The following is a 10,383-nucleotide window of genomic DNA, read 5'->3' on the forward strand; positions in this document are numbered from 1 at the left end:
AGAGGAAGAAGGCAAAGGATTTTAAAAAGAACAAACAGAGTAATTAGCATCAAGTAACTATTTTCTGAGTTAAGTATTTTGTTGTTTAAGCAGGACTTGCAGCAACCACGCCCTAGGCCAAACATCCTGTAGTAGACACACCCTGGGTCAAATCTCCTGTCTTAATCTTGAAGGAGCAAGAATAGGCCTGAATTCTCTGACCTTTGGTCAAGGTGGAACACATTCACGCCCAGGGGCTCTGACAACTCACTGAACTATTTCTCCAGTCTCGATTTGTTTTAATCTTCTCATCTGCCAAATGGTTTTAATAATTATGTCACAGGTTTCTGTGTTACATGACAATTATATATTTAATATAAAGACCAACAAAGTAGCACTGAGAGGAGAGGTGACAGCTGGGTAATTCTCTCTGGTTAGCTGATTTTCTCCCTCACACCAGCCTTGAAACGATGGAATTTTTACAACGCTGAGGCAGAAATGATTATTATAAACTGTAAAATATGGTTCATCAATAGATTGCCATTGCTACAAGTATCTATCTGGAAATGGCAAAAGATGCTGGGGGTCTCTAAACCCAATGTATTTTGACCTGTATTGGACTGTGGTTTCTTCCTATAAAAACCTCTTGAAGATGTCTAATGCCCATGTGCAAGCATCTCAGGCAGACCACATCTCCACACTGCCAAGGAGCTTACTTCAAGGGACGTCACGAATTGAAGTCAGGCTATAAAGATCAACTGAACACACTGTGGGCTTGAACCTGAAAGACCTGGATAAATCTAGTCCCCCCCCCCCCACCCCCCAAGCAGGAAGAGAAGAATCAAAAATCTAGGATTAGCCAGTTCAGTGACTGTCTTTCAGGAACTAGCTGAAGATAAAGTTAGATTGTAATCTTGAGAATAATCTTGAAACAGGGAGTTTCCTCTTGTGATTTTAGGAACTAGCTGATTATGACCTTGAGTGATCTTGAGAAGCAGGGATTTGTCCCCTTGTGACTTTCTGTGACAGCCTCCCTGCCCCTTTCGGTATTGGACTGTGGTTTCTTCCTATAAAAACCCCTTCTCCAGGCCACTTGGGGTCGAACTCTTCTCCTGCAGTGGTTATGAGTCTCGGCCCCAGTACTCTGGTTCCCGTCTCATCTCATTAAAGCCTCATGTGATTGCAGCAAGGATGGTCTCTTGTGAGTTACTGGGGGGGTCGTGTTATCCCGAGACTTGAGTGAGAGTCTCCCCACCACTGGGGGTCTTTCAAACCCACAGTGGATTTCTGAGAGCCAGTAGATTTATTGATTCCATCTGACGCATGATCTAACAATGCAAACCCCCCAGGAAAAATCAGGAGAATTGGAGTCAGCCTACAGGAGCTTCGTCATAGGGGTACAGAGGGAGCTCTGGGTGAGCCAAGGATACTTCATGTTGCTAGGAGACAAGCATTTCCCTGTCACAGTGAAGGATGCTAACAGAGATGGGACATAGGCATAGCAGCTTAGTATTTAGGAGTTTGGTCCCTGACCTAGGCTAAGTGAACAGCCTCAGTTTTCTTACCTGTCCACTGGATTTTAATAACAGTGCCTGCCCACATGGAGTTGTTATAAGAATGAAACATTTCAATAAACATTATCATATTTCAAGGGCTTAGCACAGGGTCTAGCCTCTAGTCTGAACACGGTGTCTCAGTTTGCCAATGAAATAACTGGAGTACCTGGCCTGACCCCCAGAAGTCCACAAGTTTGCAAATCCGTGTAAAGCTTTCAGCCTGTGATGGCAAAGGGAGCTTTTTCTTTCCTCTTCACATCTTCGGAACAGATGGGTTTAATTTCTTCCACTGCTAAGATTGTGCGACTATTTCTAGATACATATGAAAACAGCCAACTACAGAATGGCCTTAAATTCATGTTGCTTGCTCAGTGATTTATGCAAGCTAAATGCTTGTAGATGGAAGAGAAAGCGAATTTAGATTAAACTCCGTATTGTCAAGAAGCAGGGAGTCCTTCCTGTATGTTTGGTCCTGTGTGATGAGCAGGAAGCCAGTCCATCTGGGGAGGGGAATTACCTCCAGAGCAGGCCCGGGGGCACTGCTGAACACATTACCTTTTCCAATTAGGAACCGTAAAAGAACTTGTATTTTTGGATTCTCTGATTTAAAATGTTTCACCCTCGATACTGAATGTAATTTGGCATAAGCTGAATGGGGCGAGCTACCTTGTCTGCCTAAGTTGCTCTCCCCAAAGCATTGATTTGAAACAGCACCTACAGAGGAAGAGAAAATAAATCTGTCATGTATGTGTGAGCCGTGTGGCTCAGAGAGAGCGTAACTAATACACATAATTGTCAGCCAAAGCAACAGAACTCTTCTAAGGGCTGCTCACCAGCTCCGAATTACACTCTGTCCAAACAGAGAAAATTAAATTAGACTCTTGATAAATTAAACCTCGTCCACTAGCAAGATTGCTCTGCCCTAAAGGAAGTTTTGCTTTGAGGAACTAAGCAACTTCAATAATATGACTGCTGGATCCAGCACCAAACTTATACAGCTACCCAGAAAGAGCATCTTCTGCTCTCCCCTGCTCCTTCCTCACTCAGAGTGAAACTGAAACCAGCGGGCAGGTTTGTATCATGGGTGGTAGTAGACCTGGCTTTGCAGAGGGTATTGGTGTGCCCATCAATTCAGAACAGTGTTTTAGAATTTATCTAATGAACTTCCAGGAGCTCACATGGGTGGTGTGATAATGGGGAACGTACTCAGTGATTGTCGGGCTGGAAAATGGCTCCACCACTGCTCTTCATATGAAATGCCCTCACTGGAACCCTCTTCTGGGCTAGGCTAGGGCAGAGGTGGGCAAACGTTCTGTGTAACGGGAAAGACAGTACCTAGTTCAGGCATTCAGGCCTGGGTGGGGTGGAGGGCTTTTGGTTCTTGTTGCGGCTATTGGAACTGCCACTGTAGCACATGAAGACCGCCATCCACACCATGTAAATGAATGGTCAATGGCTATATCCCCCCCCCCATTAAAGTATTTAAAGAAGCAGCCTGCCATGACTTGTGTGCGTAAGAAGTTAGTAGAGCAACAATGCGAAGTCAATGAAAGAATGCCTGCTTCTTTAGAAAATAACAAAGGAGAAATATCGGATGTCATTTTTTAGAAGCATGGCTGACATGATCGTGAGAACACACACACTAGTACACTTGGAGACCCCAGATTTCTAAAACTGCTGAAGACAGACATCACCTAAGGGAGAAGAGTCAAACATGCTCATGTGTGTAGTCATTCAGGAAGTATGGCATCAAGGACCACAAGAGTCCTAAGGAATTACTTCAGTCAAGTAACAAGCCCCAGCAAACATTCAAGGTAGGGAAAGCAATATAAACAACAATCATAAACAATAAAATGTAAAATTTAGAACGTATATGCATTCAGATAAGTGACAGATTATAGTATCTGCTAAAATTCATTTTATAAAAGAATATGCATCCTGTAAGAGAGAGAATTACAATACCGTGAATAAAAGCAACTATAGGACACAGTTTCCGTCAAATCATTCATCAGCCTCTGAGCTCTTACAATCTGCCCTCCAGACACAAAAGGACTGAGTCACATGTGAATTACCAGAGACTGTGGCAGCAGGCACGGGGCACATGTGAACTCCCAGACATTGTGGCAGCATGAATATGTAGTGGCATTTCATTTGTGCTTTAATAAATAAAGCTTGCCTGAAGATCAGAGAGTAAAACAGCTCCACTGGTCAGCCTTACACCAGGTAAGTTAGCAGGCAGTGGTAACACACACCTTTAATACCAGTGGTCACACTGGTTGCCAGAAAAACTGGGCAGTACCTGCCTTTAATCCTAGCTCTAGAGAGGATTATAAAATGGGAGGAAACAGCTCTCAGACACAGTCTCGTTCTGAGATTCTTGGAGGCAGGATGCCATTTTTGGACTGAGGTCACAGTAAGAGCCAGTGACTGTTTTACTTTTTAGATCTTCAGGTTGAACCCCAATTACTCTCTCTGAGTTTCTATTAAATGTGATTCATACATAGGTTACATATGAACTGCAAGAGACTGAGGCAGCAGGCACAGGGCACATGTGAACTCCCAGAGGCTGAGGCAGCAGACACAGGGCACATGTGAACTCCCAGAGACTGAGGCAGCATGAAGAGCTCACATGTTGATGTGGGATTCCCCTCTGAATGCTGTGAATACCATTGGTTAATAAAGAAGCTGTTTTGGGCCAATAGACAGGGCAAAATAGAGGTGGTGGAGAAAACTAAACTTGAATGCTGGGAGAAAGAAGGTAGAGTCAGTAAGAAGTCATGTAGCCCTGCCTGAGACAGATGCCAGACAGAATCTTGCCAGTAAGCCACAGCCATGTGGCGATACACAGAATAGAAGTGGGTTAATTTAAGGTATAAGAGTGAGCTAGAAATAAATATGCATAAGCGAATAAGCCAAGCTGTGTTGTTATTAATATAGTTTCTGAGTGATTACTTTGTGGTCTGGGCAGCAGGGAACAAACATGTGAACTCCCAGAGACTGTGGCAGCAATTACAAGGCCAGCACAGGTTCAAGCCAGACAAGGTCCCAGCACTGAGAAAGGAAAATGAACAGTTTGGATGCTCACCTTCCTATACCTGGATGGAGGGGGGAGGACCTTGGACTTTCCACAGGGCAGGAACCCTGACTGCTCTTTGGACTGGAGAGGGAGGGGGAAAGGAGTGGGGGGGAGGGGGAGGGAAATGGGAGGCTGGGAGGAGGCGGAAATTTTTTTTCAATAAAAAAATAAATAAAAAAGACACTATCTGCAACTGAAACTTTCTTGGAAAGAAAAAAAAAGGTTTTATCTAATGGAATCTCATAGGTTATATGAATTGCAGTTCAGGGTAGGTACCATGCCTTAGAGTAATTAGCCAACACAAAACGAACTCAACGGTATTTTTGTAGACTTTTGTTCTGACTTCAGTGGCTTCTTCCAGGTGAGTCCCACTTCCTATGTTCCCACAAATAGTGCCACTGGCCAGAGACCAAACACTCAAAACATGAGCCTGTAGGGAAAGTTCATATTCTAAACACCACACACACACACACACACACACACACACACACACACACACACTGCTTTGTAGTCTAGATACTGTTGTCCATTACTAAAATAGGCAGAACAGAAAATAAGGAGACTTACATTATCTACAGGCCAGTGAGAAAATGATGATGGATTATTCAATACAGCATGGAAACAACTGACTAGCCAACTAAAAGGAAAACTCATAAAGGGCTCTGCCTCACAGCATACAGAAAATAATCTACACATCACAGGAGACTGCAAGAGACTATCTGTTCAAGTTTGAGGTAGAGAGGAGAGGGTTTTCCCATGTAAACCAAGAAATGTATTATTTTTTCATTTAGAAACAGACAGAATTGAACATATCAAAATATGAAGGTACTACACAAGCAAATGTTTTAGTGGGGCAAAAATACTCAATACCTCGATGAATTTGGAATGAGAAAATTTAAAAGACAAAAGCCCCCCCCCCGCAAATAAAATAAGCCAAATTATTATTCAAACATATTTTGCATAGATCTTACCTTGGGTCCACATGAAACTAGTATTGCTCCAGCTGTAGCTGAACTCTGATTTTAGAAAACTGTTATAACATTCACAATAACATACACACTCTCTCTCTCTCTCTCTCTCTCTCTCTCTTCTCTCTCTCTCTCTCTCTCTCTCTCTCTCTCTCTCTCTCTCTCACACACACACACACACACAATCTACAGCTCATGCCACGAATGTTGATTTTCCTTTCCTTTTAACTGGACACGCACAGTGCCCTTATGAGGCCTCAGACTCTGAAAAAAAGAATTATTTGAGCTCCCCAAAGTGGATATAAAAAGATCTTCTATACAAAAACAGATCTTAAAGTGTCTTGAGTCCGATTTTTTTTTTTTTTTTTTTGCCTTATAAACAAGTTGGTAGGAATGAAACCATCACACCCCTTTTTTCATAGAGAACAGGGGCTCTTCTGTGAAGAACATGCAACAACTTACGGATAAAGAAACAGATGGCACAGATGCAGACAAGCAGAATACCAAAGAGGACAAGAGTCTTGCAGGAGACATGTCATGTTCTTTGCAACAGTGCTCTAGAACTATCGTAGACCGAACACAGCAAGCAAATCCAACTGGATCTCTCCTTAGAGCAATAAAGATACCTAAAGCATTCAATGAACTGGAATTGCATGTACCAAGATAAGACCAGTCTTCTGCATTGGCTTTATAAAGCTTTTTATAGAACCCTTGGGTCCACATGGAACTCGCATCACCTAATATTTGTATGCATCCTGGAAATAAATGAACCTTCAATCTTCATAACAATCTGCAGCATTTTTGTGAGACCTTGTAGAGTTTCTTATGCATATATATGTGTGTAAGATACACACACATGCACACACACACTACTATACTATTGCCTGTATCCATGGTAATCTCTCTGGAAGTCTTTGCAATGAGTTACTGCTTGGTTCATTCTGCAGAGTAAAGCTGCCTGCCGTCTTTATTTCATTCTTAGTACATGCCTATATTGTCTAACTTTTCTGTAATGACCTTATAAAATTTATGGAATCTAAAAACAATAAAAAGTACTTTGAAATTAAATTTAATTTACAGGCAAATTAATTTTATACACGAACGATAATGCTTCTCGAGCAAGTGGGTAATGTGCATACATAAGCTTTAAAATTATTCAAACTCTGACTTTGTCATTGTGCCTTGGGGAACTGGCCCTAAAACACTGTCTTTGATGCACAAAAACCTTATTTATAACAATTCAGAATTGAAGTCAACATTTATCAAAGTTTGAAGACTCCATTTCTTAAAATATTATGTAGTGAAAGGTAAAGTATATAAGTGTTTGAAAGCACTGAGAAAAAATGTTAAAAAGTGAAGAGTCACAATTACAGGTAAGAATTACCTGTGTGATGAAATTTATGTAAATTGTGTACTTAATTCTTTTACATTTAAAATATGTGTGTCTGTCTGTGTGGGTCATGGTGCACATATAGAAATAGAGGACAACTTACAGGACTCCATATCTCATTCTACCATGTGGATGCACAGAATGGAACTCGGGTTGTCTTGGCAACAAGTGCCTTCATCCATTGAGCCATCCCATAGGCCCGAAACTATGTATTTAAAAAATACAAACATAAAGGAAAAGCACTGGGGATGCAACTCAGTCAGTAGGATGCTTGCTCAGCTGGCAATGGGCCTTGGGTTTGATCCACAGTTCCATATAAACCTGGTATGGTGTCACAAGTATAAAAAGGCATGAATTCAAGGTTGTCTTTGAAGACATGAAAGTTCTAGGCCAAGATAGGCTATGTAAGACTGGGGAGGAAAGGAAGCGATGAATATTAATGCACCCCTTCCCCATTTCTTGGTAAATATAAACTTTTTATACTTCCTCATGGTCAGGTCAGACAAGACTTGAGGTACTTCATATATGAAGGCCAACTTCAAATGTCTGTCTGTACAGACGTAGTTCTTGTACAATCCACCAACTCTTGCAGTACCCAGTTGTTCTAGTTTCCTGTCCATTGCTGTGGTAACCATGACTGAAAACAACCTGGGGTAGAAAAGGGTTTATTTAGCTTACAGGTTATAGTTCATCATCAAGAGACACCAAGGCAGGAGGAACTCAAGGCAGGAATTGAAGGAGAGACCATGTAAGAGCGGTAATCTCTGGCTCCATCCCTAAGGCTAATTCAGTTTGATTTCTTACACCACGCAAGTCTACCTGCAGAGAAATGATGGAGATATGGCATAGCCCAGAGCCTAACAGGTCTTCTCACATCAATCATTAATAAAGAAAATAACCCCTACTTGTAGGCAGAGTTTCTCTGTGTCCCACAAGGTACTCCCAAGTAACCACAGAGATACTTATTATTAATTAGAAATCCTCAGCCAATAGCTTAGGCTTATCTCCAGCTAGCTCTTACAACTTAAATTAACCCATTTCTATTAACCCATGTGCTACCCTGAGACTTGTTTACCTCATCTATGAACTTCCCATGTTGCTTCTGCTTTTAGCTAGGGACCCCTCAGACTCTGCCTTTTTTCTTCCCAGCATTCCTCTGCCCCAGAAATCCTGCCTAGCTACTGACAAGCCAGCCTTTTATTAATCAATGAGAGCGAAACATGTTTACATTGTACAAAATTATTCCATGGCACCCACAAGGACTAAGCTGGTGGAAGAAAATCTTCAGCTGAGATTCCCTCTTCCTAGGAAACTCTGGTTTGTATCAAATTGACAGAAACTAAAAGCGCAATTTACCCCTGCTCTGCTTGGCACACAAATGCATTACTTTTCGACCATAACTTTTCCTTTGGTTTGTACCCCAAAACATGTTGATGTTACTATTAAGATAAAAAGATGTTAATACTAAGATAACTTTAAAAGTTCCAGTCTTCAAAAATTCAAATCCTTTGAAATTTCAATGTATTTTTTAAATATCTTGTTTCCTAACTGTGGGTTCCTATAAAATTAAAATAAAGGTAAGTGCTTCTGACCAAGAGTACAGCAATAACCAGATCAAAGCAAAACCAAATTCCAATGGTATAAATAGCTGAGCATTTGACATCTGGGACTCACTTAGCACCTTTTGGATTCCAAAGGGCCTGGGCAGTCAAATTCCCCAGCTCTGGTGCCAAAACACACGGAGAGCTCATGCAGTAGGTGAAGTCCTCCAGTCCTGGCAGCTCTAACATGCTGGGCTCTTCACTGCAGGGTAGGCTGTGCTTTTTCCTAGCCTCCTCAGGGACTCCAACCCTGCCACATGGTGCTGAGCATTTGCTTCTCTCCATGACCCTTTCTGTCCTGGAGTCTCTATTTCAATCAAGACATAAAAGCCAATGATCAGTGTTTGAATGGAGGCTTCACTCCAGCCACTGGCATCCAAAGAGTCTGGAATGTTTGGGTGGAAGCCACATCTTAGCCCCTGACATCCTTATATCCAAAGGGTCTGGAATGTTCGGGTAGAAGTTCCACCCCAAGCCACCTCCTCTGGGAGTTACCTCCCTTCAGTCTCCCAAACTCTGCCCCTGAGAAAGCCCACTAAACAATGTTGCCTCCCCAGAAATGCTCAAGACCACTTCTGCAGGGTGTTTAAACTGCCCCCCGCCCCAAAGAACAAATGTGTGTTTTTTTTTTTTTTTTTGGTCTTCCCTCCTCATCTCTTCTCTGGGGGGCTGGAAAGCCATCCAGGAGCGTTGTATCCATTAAATCTGGGCTTTTTCTAATTCGGTTTGATTTGGTCTGATTCAGATTATTGCATGGGCAGAAAGGCTTATTGGGGTACAGAAACTTTCGATCAGGTCTATTACAGCAATGCCCCAGACTCTTTATTCAACTTCTATTTGAGTTTGCTGTCTGTCTCTATGAAAAACATCATGACCAAAGGCAATTTGTGGAAGAAAAGGGTTTATTTGTCTTACAGATTCTGAGATCAGAGGGACAGTACTTACTGGCTTGCTCCCCAAGGTTTCCTGGGATTGCCTTATCACATAACCCAGGGGTGGCACCACCCACAGTGAACTGGGTCTCCCCACATGAATTGTTCATCAAAACAATGACCTACAATTATCCCAAGGGCTAACCTGGTGGAGGTAATATCTCAACTGAAGGTCCCTCTCCAGTGGCTCAAGCTTATGTCAAGTTCTGTCTGGTTTATAGTACTTGTTGGTGTTCATGGGTCTATAGGAATGGAAAGTAGGAGACAATGTGGAGAGACACCCAGTAACAAGAAGTTCATTGTCAATCTTGGTCCCATTCATGGGTGAGAATAGCACACCACAAGTGTAGGGTCAAGGGAAGACTTCCAACAGCTATGCAGGGCTCTTGAATTTGTCCCACTGCACAACCTAGTTCCAGGGCCCAAATGCCACTGAAGAGGAGGTGTCTCAGGTGGAGCGAAGCAAGGAACAATAGTTCAATTCTATTTGTTTTCCTGAGTCCTTTTCCCTTGATATACTTGAGTTCCCAATATTGGTATACTTGAGTTCAGCAATATTTATTGAGCAGAAATCCACTGTCACTTACTAATCAGGACTTTTTGGTTTTTTGTCCCTTTTCTCAGTATGAAGATAAGTCACACATACATTCAAATATTATATAGGATTTAACCCTACATAAGTTAAGATTATGTTAAGACATTCATTCAGCTCCAGAAGCAGGGCAATGGGACAATGTTCTGTGAGTTTTGAATTTTAGAATGAGTTTTTACCTTTCAGGTATGTAGGCCAAGGTGTCTAAGGATAAAATGTGGTACTGAGGAGGAGACAAGATAAACAATAAAATGACCCACTTGCTGCTAACTGCTGAAGCCCGAGGGAA

The sequence above is a fragment of the Microtus oregoni genome, unplaced genomic scaffold, assembly GCF_018167655.1.
Source record: "Microtus oregoni isolate MIOR12 unplaced genomic scaffold, Mior012 000004F_ref0000308, whole genome shotgun sequence".
NCBI lineage: Eukaryota > Metazoa > Chordata > Mammalia > Rodentia > Cricetidae > Microtus > Microtus oregoni.